Raw genomic sequence first — 15,255 nt, forward strand, 5'->3', positions numbered from 1 at the left:
CAACATAGAGGATTATCTAAAAACAGCAACACTGGAACAGAGTCGTGAGACACAAATAGAATTTGACCAGATAAGGGAGGGGGTGAGTTTTCCTGAGCAAAGGGAAGTAGCTCTTGCTAATGAATCATGGCACATTCTAAGATTTCATCTTGGCAGTTTTTTTGTACTGTGGGAAGAATAAGGGTGAGAAGAATGGAGAAGAATGGTCAAAGATAAATTTGGATGAGTAGGAAAGGGCCAGATTATGAAGGTGTTTTTGTTTTTGTTTTTGTTTTTTATGTTTTGTGGTAATATATAGTCTGAAGGAGGAGGTTACATTGACAATGAACATGTATTATTTCATGATTTATGAAGGTCAGGAACAGCTTAACTAGGTATTTCTGGCCCAGTGTCTTTCATGAAGTTGCTGTCAATCTGTCGGCTAGAGCTGCAGTCCCCTGAAGGTTTGGTTTTTGCTGGAGGATCCACTTCTAAGAAGTCTCAGATCTCAGTTCTTTACCACATCTCTTTTCTACAAAGTTTCTCATGATAGGGCAGCTGGCTTCCCTTAGAGTAGGTGATTCACGATAGAAGAAGAGCAACCAAGATCAAAATTATAAGGTCTTTCTAACCTAATCTTGGAAATGGCATACCATCATTTCTGCCATATTCTACTGGTCACACAAACCTACCTTGGTACAAATGGGAGGACACTACAAAAACCTGTAAATACCAGAAGCAGGGGATCATGGGAGGTCATTTGGAGTTTGGCTACCAGAGCCCAGAGGGACAAAATTAAAGACAGTGAAGAGCAGATTCCACACATTGGGAGCTGCTATGGTTCTAATTATGTCTCCCCAGAATTTATATGCTGAAGCTCTAATCTCTAATGTGACACTATTCGGAAATAAGATCTGTGAGGAGGTGATAAGGGATAAATGAGGTCATAAGGGTGGGTCTGTAATCCAATAGGGGTGGTGCTCTTATAAGAGGAAGAAACTAGTGAGGACACAGTGAGAAGGTGGACATCTGTGTTTCACTGGGAAAGTCCTCACCATATACTGACTGACTCTGCACGTTGATCTTGGATTTCATTCCCCAGAATTGTGACACATAAGTTTCTCTTGTTTAAGCCACGCTACGTGTGGTATTTGCTACAGCCGCTCAAGCAGACAAATAGAGAAGGAAACCAAAGAGAGGGATGTCACAGAAGCCAAACAAAGAATACATTTTGAGAAGGAAAATGTAACCAATAGCATTAACTGAAAATTATGGGCTGTTTTGGGGAGATTCAATAAGAGTAGGTGAGTTATTTAGATAAAATTAAGATTTTAGATCACGATTACATTCTCTGCTTACACAAAGATGTATGATTTCTCAAGTGGTAGATCCAAGTTTGAAATTGTAACAAAAATTTGAAATTCTGGGGTGCCTGCATGCCTCAGTGGGTTAAGCATCTTTCCTTTGGCTCAGGTCATGATCTCGGAATCCTGGGATTGAACCCCATGTGAGGCTCCCCACTTGGTGGGGCATCTGCTTCTCCTTCTCCCTCCTCACCCTGCTCCTTCTCTCTCTCTCTCTCTCTTTCTTGCTCACTCTCTCTCAAATAAATAAAATCTTAAAAATTAAAAACATAATAACATTAAAAAAATGTGAAATTCTTTTAAATTTATTTTCTCCAGCCATTTGGCTTTTTAAACTTATTGCATTGTGATTCTAGGATCTACTAAATTTTAGGATGTTATGTGTTGACTTGTATATATACATTTTTTTTCTCTGAAACTCCATAGTGTCATTAAATTTGCTAATTCCTGTCTCATTTATTCTGGGAGAAAAAGGTCTAAACCATATATCAGTTTAATAAAACATTCTCTTCAGGCATTAAATTCAAGTGAATATGTTAGTCAGATCTTAATTATAAACAACAGGATACTTTTTGAAAACGAGATATTGTTAATCCTATATAACATTCTTGCAACATTTGATTACCTATTTTTAAACTGATTTTAAAAATTAGCCAATTTTATATATTACAGTCTTCAAACAGTCTAGTTGAATATTTTAAATGCTTTGATTTTCATTAGATATTGTGCTTCTTCAGCTTACTGAAAAGAGGTAAAAAGCTTCAAACCACACCACTCTACTAAACAGCAGGTGTCAGCTCTAACTGCTTCTGAAAATATTTAATGTATTCAGTTAATCGAATTCTTTAGAGAATGTTACAATCCTGTTCATTTGTCTTAGGCAGTCCTTGTGGTAGATTTTCTTTCTTATTTACTGCACCCCGTTACATTCTGTGATAAAATTATATCTGAGATTTTTCTGGTTTCCCAGTAAAATCAATTTTAGCCTTCTTCAGCCTTTCAATCACAATAAACTGAGTGTCCCACTAGTTCCATTTCCTGACTTCTAAAATCACAGATCTTCATTCTGAGCATTCTGAGACTAGTCTGACAATTTTGGAAACCTCACTTATCTCAAATTAACACACAATATGTCAAATATTTTAAAGCTTTGTAGACAGATGTACGTCAAAACATAAGCATCATTGTGTTTTTCTCATGAGTTTATGAAGCAAATTAAATCAAATTGAAGAAACCATTAAAAGCTATAGAATTTGGTCTGCAGCAGCATACACCTGAACAGTAGAGGCAAGTGACCACCTTTCGCATGTTTGCAAGTTCAATTAGGTAGATATATCCTGAGGTCATTTATTTAAGGAGTATTTGCACTTAGTGTCATCTTATGACAGACTGTTGGATTTTTAAAGAAATTCTGTTTTTCAAGAGTCATAAAATGTGAATCCGTTCTCTAGAAGGCAGCCAAACCTCTGAGGACAAAGTTGAAACAGCAACATCTGCATGTGTAGTGCTTGGCTCCATGCTCATTTTGCAGAACCTTTGCATGATTTTTTTAATTTAAAGTGGTGCCTTCACTTTGTAAAAAAATAAATGATAATTTTTTAAAAAGATTTTTTATTTATTGATTTGCCAGAGAGAGAGACAGAAAGAGACAGTGAGAGAAGGAAGACAAGCAGGGGGAGTAGGAAAGGGAGAAGCAGGCTTCCTGGTGAGCAGGGAGCCCAATGCGGGGCATGATCCCAGGACCCTGGAACCATGACCTGAGCCAAAGGCAGACCCTTTAGGACTGAGCCACCCAGGTGCTCCCAAAAAACAAATGATAATTTTTATGTTAAAATAAACTGAGGGATACTGAGGAAATAAACATGCTCTTATAACTTTATTTCAAATGGACACCTAACTATGCCAAACATAGAGCATTATTCTGTTTATTTTAAATGTTATCTTTGTGTCTATTTCTGGCTCACCGGGGGTGTGTGTGTCTGTGTGTATTTAACTTATAGGTAAAGCACATTTCTTGTTTTAGTAGAATAATGACCTGAGGACAAATTCGTGGGGAATATTAGTGGATTGAAAAGAGTTAAAACTGAATAATTAAGAAGTTTTCAGGTAGATTAACTAAATCTTGCATAAGAAGCATCAATGTTTCATCAACCCATGAGCCTTACCTGGTGAGGAGTTTAGAAATCCTGCCTGTCCCTTCCTCTTTCCACAGAGAGTTAAATACAATAAGCTCTAAGAAAAGTAAGTATAATCTCAAAACTCCTGTAATGAGTCTAAGGAAAGCACATCTTCCTCCACCCAACCACCAACTCATTTTAGAATGTTCCTCCTAAATGGTGAAGCTTAGGGCCAGGAAGGCAGGTTACCTTCCCTAAACACTTCTATTGTCAATCATCCACACTTAAAATTTCGCCATTGTTAATTCATTCAGGTGGGTCTTGGAGGCTTTTAGAATCAATGTTTACCATAGAGACTTTCCCTCTGGCATGCTAAAATGACTAAAAGTTACTTTCTAAGGTAATCTAAGTTAAGTTTTATATATCAAATACATACTGTTCTATCGATAATGCTTCTGAAAGACAAATCTCATACTCAATATCAATATGATTAGGGTTAACTTAGCACATCAATTGGAATAAGTTTTAGTGACAGACCTTGCTCTGTCTTCCCTCCTCCTTACCAAAGTTCACAGTAAACTTAGACAAAATCCGATTTCTGGATGGCAGGGAGATAAATAACTTTTATCAGTCACATGGAAATAAGAGTGTGAAGGAAGTAGAATTTCCATGTAGTACTCTTATCACTACTTTAGAATCATTTTAACATACCACCATTGCTCCAACCTCTATTTCTCAGGTCCTCTCCCCTCTAAGATGGAAGAACTCTTATACATGCCCATTACAGAGTGTTCTTGTACACAGATTCATTTCCTATAAGAAGTATCAATTTAAGATGTGTGTCATATCTACTTTAGTCAAGAAAAAGCAAAGCCCCATATATGTAAGCGTAAAGGAATGTGTTGGTGCATGCAAACAACCAAGTTTTAAAAGCTGGTAATTGAAAAATAAAGTCAATGTGCCTCTTATTTTCTTTTCACTGAGCGTTAAAAAAACCCTTGTTGCCCAAATTTTAAATGACTTTCTCATTTCATTGATGAGTTTTATGTTTGAATTGGCAGGAATTTTTTTTAATCAATTCAGTCAAAATTCTGATTGATTTGGGTAAATGTGAGAGTGATGTCTTCAGTGTATGCAAATACGTATTTTTAAATTATTGTAGTAAGGAACATTTAGGTGCTAAGTCTTGGTGCTGAACCTTGTAGGTTCAAAGAAATATCATACATACTAAATATTATTTTATTTCTAAAGATTAAAAAGTTGTCAAGTTTTTCATAATTCGTTTATTTCCCCAATAGTATATACCTTACTTGAAAATAGGTGTTATTCAAAAACTTAATCTTCTGTGAAAAGATTTTTGATGTTTTTGTTGTATTTTTACTTGGATATAACATATTCCATTTTATTCTGCAGGAATTTTGTATTTAAATACAATAATCAATGAACATCACATAAACATAATAGTAAAAGGATATGGAACATCACTTCGAATATTTTCATAAACATATTTCGTATCTCGTATTGCACCCATTTCTATTTCTCACATGCTAGATTATCATCACTTTGATGAACAACTTAAAAGTTGAATTGGCCTCTCTTTTTCTATTTCTTTTTTTTTAAGTTTCTGCACTTCTTTGGCAACTTCTCTCTTTCTCAGGAAACATCATTCTTTGCCTGAAATCTATAAAATAAAACCCATGTTCTTTAATCTGTCAATAAAATTTTCATCAATTTGTTCTGATTAATTTTTTAAATTAAAGTATAGTATCTTATATTCTCTTTCAATCAAGAATGTGTGTGTGTTGGGGTGCCTGGGTGACTCAGCGGGTTAGTCCTCTTCCTTCAGCTCAGGTCATGATCTCAGGGTCCCGAGATCAAGCCCCACATCAGGCTCTCTGCTCAGCAGGGAGCCTGCTTCCCCTCCTCTCTCTCTGCCTGCCTCTTGCCTACTTGTGATCTCTCTCTGTGTCAAATAAATAAATAAAATCTTAAAAAAAAAAAGAATGTGTGTGTGTGTGTGTATCATGTGTATGTGTGAGTGTTCCTGGATGAAAATTTTCCATTTCCAATCCCACACAATTCTTTATATCATTCCAAATGTCTACAGTGTCTTCCTGTTCTCTTTACCTAATTAAATTCTTCCCATCCCTTGTGTTAGAATAACTCCTGCGACATGCTACCACAGATAAACAGAATCTCAGTGGCTTAACACTACCAAGACTTCTCTCTCCCTCAGATACGGTGGAGGGCTCAGGTGGCTCAGGTAGCTCTCCTCCATCCTGTAGCCATGATAGCTGGAGGAACAGATTACTTCCAGGCTATGAGGCAGAAAAAGAGAATACTGGAGGATGCTGACTGACACCAAACTGCCCTCACCTAGAAACCATACAGGTCACTTCCTCTTTTATCCCTCTGGCATGGTTCCATGGTTCCAATCTAAACAGGAAGCTCAGAGAAGTAGGGAAACACATGGAATCTTTGGGATACACTATCTCCAACAGTTCTATTAATACGGACACAATCTACTTCTAATGTAAAACTTAACCCACCACCTCAACTGAAAGCAATCTTTTTCTTTTCTGAAATTCTATACCAATTTCCTATAAAATTCCCCATTTGATCTTTCCACATTTTTTTCTACCATCTTTTTAAAAAAGATGTATTTATTTATTTGAGGGTGGGGGCAGAGGGAGAGAGAATCCTGAAGCAGACTCCCCATTGAACGTAGAGCAGGACTCCATCCCAGGACACTGAGATCATGACCTGAGCTGAAATCAGGAGTCTGTTGCCTAAGCGATAGAACCACCCAGGTGCCCCTCTACCATCTTTTTCATTAAAACAACTTTTCCAAAGTTTCTTTTCTTTTCTGAATTAAATTATGAGTTATTTGAGGGTAGGATCTATGTCCATAGTAACAATGTCCTTAACAAGACATCTTACCTGTGGTGGAGGCTCAATCAGGAGTTTTTGCTAATTTCACATTCCAAACAGGGTCCAGGAATGGAGAAGTGTCTAATGAAACAAGACTTCTGTTGGACAGCAGGCTTCTCATGTATGACATATATTATAAAGACTGATTATCATTTTGCTGATGATATTTCTTCAAGAAAAGCTGGGTCCAAGGACAGATTCATCTGAAAAAGGTTTTTAAAAAGGAGTCGGTCACACAATATATGACTGCTCTTCTGAATCACTCCAGAGTCTCAAGATAGCTTTAGATCCTCTCAAGTTGCTAATAATGCTGTTACTGAGGACAACAGTAACAGTTTTCAGTGATAAAGTATGATTTTCAAAAATTAACTACTTTAATCCTCAAAACAAACCTGAAGAAAGGAAGGATGTTATCATAAAGCAAATGCTTGATTGAGGAAACTGAGGTTCAAAGTAATCATAGAACTTATAATCACACAACGTCAGCATTGACAAAGACCTTAAAAATGTTCTAGTCCAGCAGTTTCATTTACACTTGAGAAAATTGCAGCCCGGATAGGTTAAGTGACTCGTGCAAAGTCCTGCAGAGAATGAGTGGATACAGCAAAATGATAGCTCCTTGAGTCCAGTGATATTTAGACTGCACTATTCTGTCTTTTATTTAATTAAGGGCAACCCAAAATATGCATTGTTTAAAAAAGCTATTTAAAACACCATCTACCTGAAATGGAGTAAATGTCAAAAGGACTCTGTAAGTCAGAAGTTTTTAATATCTTTTACTTCTTCCTCATTAAAAGAGAGAAATCTTTGGGGAAGAAAAAGAGAGCGTGCTCTCTTAGGTGAAAGTGTTCAGTATAAATCCTGAACCTTAACTATATTTGATTTTAAATTGGGTATGCAGCAAGTATGTGAAGTTAACTACAGGCTTAAATTCTACTCAACGTGTGACATATCTAGGAAATACAGCAAAGAGAAAGAGAACAGAAGATATTTAGAACTCTTCTTAATATAGAATTGATAACAACCTCGTTTGGTTTCCGAAATATTTGGTAGCATTCATTTTAAACTAGTAACTGCAATTCTACTATAAATTATTTCCACCATTATTTTAAAGCTAGAATACTGTTGATAGTATTTAATATGAACACCCTCCACGTCCCAGATTCTGTAAGAAACAAATAAAATATGCAGTTCTGTTTCCAGGACAGTTTCATTTGCATATCATTACACTTTTAACCCTCAATTTTTATTCTTTTAGAGACCATTAAAGGGGGTGGTAATCATACCTTATATATTATAAACACCACTTGGGTCATCAAAGAGATCATGTGGTCCATTCCTCTGATTCTGAGCATGACAACCTTAGATCATTCAAAACTACAGTTACTTCTCTAATTTTTCAAGACATCAGGTGTGAAGAAGAAATCAATAAAACAGAAAGCGTATTTCCTTGGAAGCTGATCTGTAAAAGAAATTGAGCTATATCTTATAAGGAATCAAGTAATTAGCGTTTGGTCTCAAGCTCACAATCAAAAGGTAAACTATAAACACGATACCAAGATGCAAAATAACATTTTATTAAAGCAATAGTGAAGTCATCAAGTGATACTCGATTTATTCTCAAATGATTGATTCAGGCAATACGCGCTGTTAGAGTTCAGAGAAGGGGGAAATATATCCTGACATTCAATAGAAATTCTCTCTTACTGTAACTAAAGGCAATTTTATTTGACGTAGTCTTTTGTGATCTCTAGAACTGACAAGTTGCAAGTATCTTTTTAAAAAAATTCTCCCTAGGTTAGATGTTACCTATGACTTCTGAGCCTTCTTTTGTATATTTTCCTCTATGTTTCCGTTGAGTATCTATTAAACAATCTATCTCAATTGATAATTATGTTTTAAGTAAATTTCCACGATACAGCTAACTTTAAATTGTTAAATCCAGGCTGTTACCTTTCATGATTTCCAAATTAGTTTTAGCCTTATTTGAGTCTAGGTAGGCCTTTCTCACCTCTAATAGACACAGTTCTTTCTTGAAATAATATGTGCTCTGACCCCCTAGCTCATCTTTTTTTGAAAGCGACTTGATTCAATTCTGTTCAAATATATTAATATCGCCATTGCAAATAACTCACTTGGCAGGGACAAAAAAGTTCACGTGTCAATGTGATTAGAAAAGAGGTGAGGCACCGGAATAAGTGAAAGAGGCATTTTGGAATTAATCAAGATAAGAGTACCTGAACACCATATTTTACCCACACAGAAGCACAGGGTGTATGCGACGTAGGCTTCCCCTTGGCCTTAGTATTTCACGCTGCCTCGTAATTGATAGATCACTCCTTTAATTAATTGATCCCATTTCTAGACTACAAAATGTTAGGTTGAACGTTCTTGTTGATGAGTTTCTTCTTGGATCCTAAATTTCTGAAAGTACAGAACGTGGAAGTGGAAATAGAAAGCATGTATGTTGTGTAGAAGGAAAATATTAAAGACGACAGCGTAAAAGGAAAGAAAAAAACCTCTTTAGGTTATAAAGTCTTTTCAACGTAAAGCAAATCTGATAGAAAGACGCTTGAGGGGCGCCTGGGTGGCTCAGTGGGTTAAAGCCTCTGCCTTCGGCTCAGGCCTTGATCCCAGGGTCCTGCGATCGAGCCCCGCATCGGGCTCTCTGCTCAGCGGGGAGCCTGCTTCCTCCTCTCTACCTGCCTCTCTACTTGCGATCTGTCAAAATAAATAAATAAAATCTTAAAAAAAAAAAAGACGCTTGAAATAATTTGGGGGATTTTCTTTACCACTGATGGAACGTCTGTGGGCTCAGTGACGTCTGTCACTGTGTTTATTGTGTAGATTGAAATGCTTGTTCTTCTGCTACTTCTCCACGTCCCCGTTATCATGTCAGATCAGCAGCATACAAGAGCACAGCCAAATCCGCTCTAGCTGTTCCTCCTCGCTAAATATATTGTTGGAGATACTCTGTGGGGTATGAACGCAGGACCGTGAAAGAGAACAAGGCCCTCCTCCACGCAAACTTTCTGTTATGTCTGTCACACCCCACAAACAGGGAGGAGACCTGATATGAAGAAAGTACATTGACTCAAGCCCCATACAGCTGCGTGTCTCTTGTATTTCACCCTCACAGGTGCTGGGATACTTTCTCCCCCGAGGAAACAGTATCTCTCTTGGACACTGTGAAGAATATAAACCGACCATTTACACAAGGGATAACATAAACAAGCAGATATGGCATCAATCATTAGATAAGGTTCTATTTCCACTAAATTATCCTGAATGTTTTTAATAGCACTCAAAATGGGCAAGAGAACAGAGAAACCAGAACAAATTTAAACTCAGACTACAGTGGATCATACCTAACATTAAGTATGCTGGTGCCAGTGCTCAGCTGAATGACTCCATAGCAAGAATTATGTCTTTTTCCCTAGTTGTTCAAATTATATCATTGAATAAGTTTCCTAGAAATCAAGCTAGGTATAACAAATCTGCTCGCAGGAGCTTTATCTGGGGCTGTTGCTGGGAAACAACAGAACAGTTGTTGAAGGGAAAATTAGAACCTGACTCACCCACCTTCACCTGTACTGATATTTAACTATATTCATATCTCCTATGTATTTTCGTGTGTTACGGAGCCACCTCTAATAATAGGCCATCCATTCATTCAGCCAATACTTAAATAGCATTCTTTTAATGCCAATCACTATGGCAAATGATAAGCTTTCAACGAAAACTGCAATCCACTGAAAATGCCAATCTCTTTCTTTGCACTTGCATAAAAACTGACTGAGGAGCAGACCCATTAGATCTATATGCAAGTTATGACTAGGTGGCCAATGCAAGAAGAAATAGCAGTAAAATAGGGAAGAAATGCTATATTTACCACAAAAGCTTTTCGTTGTTTAAATAAATGCTACTTTGAAAATGTAAAGTCATTGTTCCAAATTCCTATTAAATGATTGCAGTGAAGATCCCTTGAAATCAGGTGGGGAAAAAGAGGAAAACGGAAAAACCTACAAACAATTGATGACGGTAATTGGACCAAAGACTTGAAATATCACTTATCTTCTTCACAGGTCACATCACCATCTCTTTGCGACATATTTGCACATTGAGCATATGGGCTGTTTATATATGTGTGTGTGTATAATATATATACAAAATCTATAGAAATATATTTTCATATGTATAAGTATGTGTATACACATGCATTTAGAAAATATATTACACACATAATTATTAGGAAAATGGGAATAAGAAACAAAATATCTGCTTTACAAAGTATAAAACTCTTATAATGAACTCACATATCAGAAAATTCCACATTTAGAGGGTGTATTTTGAAAGCATATTGTCAAAAGCCATAAGACTTACTGCCATTATTCTTAGAGGAACGAACTTATGAGTCATTTCACTAGGTTTCATTTTAAGAAGGTTTCAATTCTTAGTCAGAAAGAATATATGACAGTTGAGATATGAAAGTTTTTGTTACCATGACCACATTCTTGGAAGAAAAACTAAAGAAAGTTGAGCAAGTCTTCTTAGTCTAAAAATAGACTTCAATGCAACTTTCATCTTTTCCGGACACGTAGAAAGTGGCCCTCACATACCTGTATAATTGCGATTGATTCTAAGAAGTATTTATTGGCTGAGAAAATTAAGAAGCTGATTCATTAATCATATTCTTGATATTAACTTTGATTCGTTGGGAGTCACTTCTTTTGCTGCTTTTATGTGGCCCCTTTTTATAATGTGACTGTTACAGTGAATGTCATAATTTGACATAGACAGAGATCATCTTTATTCTACCTGGATTTTCTTGTAAGGAAATGTTTGGAATTAGAGCTATAGGCTTAGTTAAGAATCACCATAATTCTCTCTGTCTCTCTGTCTCTCTCGCAAACACATACAACATACTAACCTAGTTTTCCCTATGCTTCTTTGAGTGATTGTTCCCAACCACATACACTGAATGACTGTGCTGATTAAATTCTGTGATCTTTTCTTCACATTTAATTCATCTTGTCAGGTATGGAAGACCAATGGCTTCATTTAAAAAAAAAAAAAAAACCCAAAACAAAACAGAGGGCTTTGTTCCTTGACCTTTAGTTCCGAGAAAAATACTAAAACACTGAAACACACACATCTAAGTGGCAAACATTTTTAGCTAATTTCTATTTTGTCAAGGTGAGAGAGAGATTTCTAAGCTTTAAAATGAGTCCGAGTTTTAGAGTCAATGCAGTTTTTCCCTCTGCCTTGGAGAGCTGCTGGGGAAATGGCCTTCCACGTCTCTGTCAGATTCCCACACGCAGCCTGTGAAGTTTCCCCGCGTCCAGGCTGGTTATCTCACAAATCTGTGCAAAGCTCCAGTGAATAATTTATACCAGGCATGAGGTGACAAGTTAAACACGCCCATTTTGTCTAAAATACTATGAAGGCATCAAAATGGAGCCAAACTGCAGGGCAAGGGGAGCTCGGGTGATGGGAACCCGAGTACGTCTAGAAGAGACGACGCTGCTGTAAAGAAAATGAAATGTAATGAGATACTTTTTCATGCATAATTCATAGGTGAAAACATGACTGCATAAAAAAGCCATGGATTTTAACAAGGCGAGCCTGCAATCATGCACATTATCTTCCCAGAGGAACTTTATATAATATTGGTCAAAAGGAGAGGATTCTGAATACCAGTACAAAATAAAGCCGACAGGTTTTCAAATGCAGCAGAATTTACTTTAATGTACAATGCCTGGAAAAGAAACAATTTCTATTTACATCTGAAAATACTGCTGAGCCAAAATTTATTTTAAAACATTTGCTACCTCTTCTTTAAATGGCAATAATGATAATAATATATATATAGATATATATATGTGTGTGTATGTATACATATATACATATATATATCTATATATATCCAGAGAAAGAGAATAGCAGATTCATATTGATAAATAACTAAAATCCATAAGCTGTATGTACTGCTGTGGGGTTAAGTTAAACCGGACTTGGATGGCATTTTCACTTTTCTGGCAACAAAAGTTTAGATAGAAATGTTGTCAGTGAAGAGGCTTTAAAAATGATGACAGGTTAGCTATTGTCAACATAAAATTTAATTTGGTTGTGTTGTAAGAGCCAACATGGTTATTTGGCTCTCAAGACCAGGTTAAGGGCTAACACATGCCTGATTCGAGACGGTGTTTAATATGTGGGGCTCTTAGTTGAAGGATTATAGAGGAATGTTGATTAAAGCTTGGGGTGTCTTAAATTTATCACCACCAAATCCTGAAGATGTCTTAGCTTGAAAGAATTGGTGAGGTGGAGGGTGGGGTTTGAGGGCAGTCCTTTGACAGTCCACATTTAGAAAACACATATAGTTATAGAGAGTGCAACAGAGGGGGTCAGGGAGGTCTGCAAAACAGAGAGGCTGGAGAGCTCTCTGGGTTTGCCTGCTTGGCTTATGCTACGTAATAGTAATACTTGAAAGAGAAGCAAAGTAGCTACACTGTGGGCAGTTAGAGTTCTGTGGTACTGATATTTGGCTGAGGAAAGCATTAAATGTTGAAAAAGGTTGAAAATCAGCATCAAAGGGATCATCCCCCACGAGATTTTTGTTTAAGGTCCGTGGTTTAAGGAACAGAGAGATATGTTATAAAGAACAGTGGGTTGAAGGGGCTTAGATGTCAGATAATCTGTTCCGTTTTAACAAAATTGTGTTATTAACCTCTGTTTGATGTAACTCAGTTACACTTCAGGTTTTGACAACATTTGAAAAATGTGGGCTTTAGGAGTTAGGTGATGATTTAATTTCTAAATATGGAATCTGAGCTTTTGTGACTCATTGGCGGAATAAAGCATAACCAGGCCTGGAGGTGGTTACAACAGAGAGTTCTTTCCCTACCGGGACTTCCAGCCAGGTTCCAGGGATATATTTATAGCTTGAGTTTGGTCATTTGCATGATGTTTAACTCTTCACTTTAATACTACTGTGGTATATTCCTGCCACTGTTGTGCTATTAAAACGGATTTACAACCCGTGGCACCTTACATGGCCTCAGTGACATGAGGTTATCTTTCCAGGATATCAAGAACTAACCAGCTAGTTACATGTGTTTAACCCTAGCCACAGAATTTAATACCCACGGCTTGCTTTTCTTATTCTCCCTTTCTTCCTCCCTCCCTCCCTTCCTTCCTCTCTTTCTTTCTTTCTTAACCACACACACACACACACACACACACACAGAGTGACTTATCTCTGTTATTAAGAAATCCAAATTTGTAGCATGGCTGGGAAAAGGCAGTGCAGGGTGACACTATTTATTCCTGACTGTGCTGGGAGGGGAGCAGAAGTGATTGCCATCTGTTCCCTCTACCTGACAGATGTGCTCTCTTCTCCCACTTCTTGCCCGTTCAGCACGCTGCTGAGAAGTTTGCTACATGGAAGGATCAATTTTCAAGCACAGAAAGAATTTGTTTGCTTGTACACCTGTGCTATAAAGGAAGTTTCCCTATTGCTTATGCCAGTTGGATGACTTACTGAATTCTTTAGCATACATAAAAATGCAAAGTGCCTGAAATGGGAATCAAATGATAACATTATTAGAATTCTCTCTTGGGGTCAGATGAGACGGATGGCTGCATTCGGAGGATGTGTCTGGGTACAGCTTCTCTCGTCTAAATTTGTTTCCTATTTGTTTCCTTTTCTGTGAAAGCAACGCACATATTAAGTATCATATAGAATACAAAGCACATTTGAAATGAAGAGGGGGCAGAATGAGACAAGAATTTTAAAACTCCCATTGACTGAGTTTCATGCAAAAGGATGGTAGAGGCCGCCTGGTCTTCTGGATCCTACCTTTCTTCTGCAACCTTCTCCTGTCAGACAATCTTATAAAACCAAGTCATGGGAAGAGGAAGATGCAATCCCTGAATCAAGTAAATTTGTTTCTCTCAGTCAATCAGATAAAATTAGATTATAATCACTTGCTTGAATTCTTTAAAAATTTCTCTTATGACACTTAAAACATCGGTCCCTTTTGCGGTTTGGTTTCTGTTTGTCTCTCCAACTTCATTTCTCACCATTCTCCTCTCTTTCTGCTTTAGCCACTCTGGCTTCCATGATAATAAGAAAGAGGACAGGATCTAGAAGCAAGAGTAGAGAAGATGGTCTGGTCTGGTAAGAGCTGTACTTCCCCCATTGTCATGAGGAGAAGCCATAGGAAATTAGGAATAGTAGGAAAATGAGGAAATCCTTCTTTAAGAGTGTCTTCATAGTAAGTGACACCAGATGAGGAAAACTTTTAAGGATTTCAGAATTCAGATTTTCTCATAAAATTACCTAGAGAAATTAAAGTCATTCCATGCATCTAGAAAAAGAAATGATGATGACTAGAAACCAGCATGGGTTCACTAAGAATAACAATTTTGGGCAAATTTCATTTTTTTTCTCGACAGTGTTATTAGATGAAAAGATTAGAGTATAGTAATAACATTTGGCAAGGTCTCTTGTGATGAAAAATCTTGACTCCATGCTTATAAATTTGATAGATTGGATGCAGCAAAATGATTTTGCCCAAAGCTGCTGACCATTAACAATCCAGAAAGAGGAATCCAATTGTGAGTCACAGGGCTCTATCCTCCTCCCTTCTACTCACAATATCTGAATAATTTGGATGGAAAACTGCAAGGCGTGTTTATCAAATTTGTAGGTAACCTGAAACTGGAAAGAATGGATGGCTGCATGTAGAACAAGTATTTAGTAATATGACAAACAAAAAAACTTGCTTGATTCCTAAAGTCGTTAATACTCCTGCATCTCCTTTTCTTTAAAAGCTTTAAAATTAAAATGGTTTGTTCAG

Source organism: Martes martes (assembly GCF_963455335.1).
Source record: "Martes martes genome assembly, chromosome: 4".
Lineage (NCBI taxonomy): Eukaryota > Metazoa > Chordata > Mammalia > Carnivora > Mustelidae > Martes > Martes martes.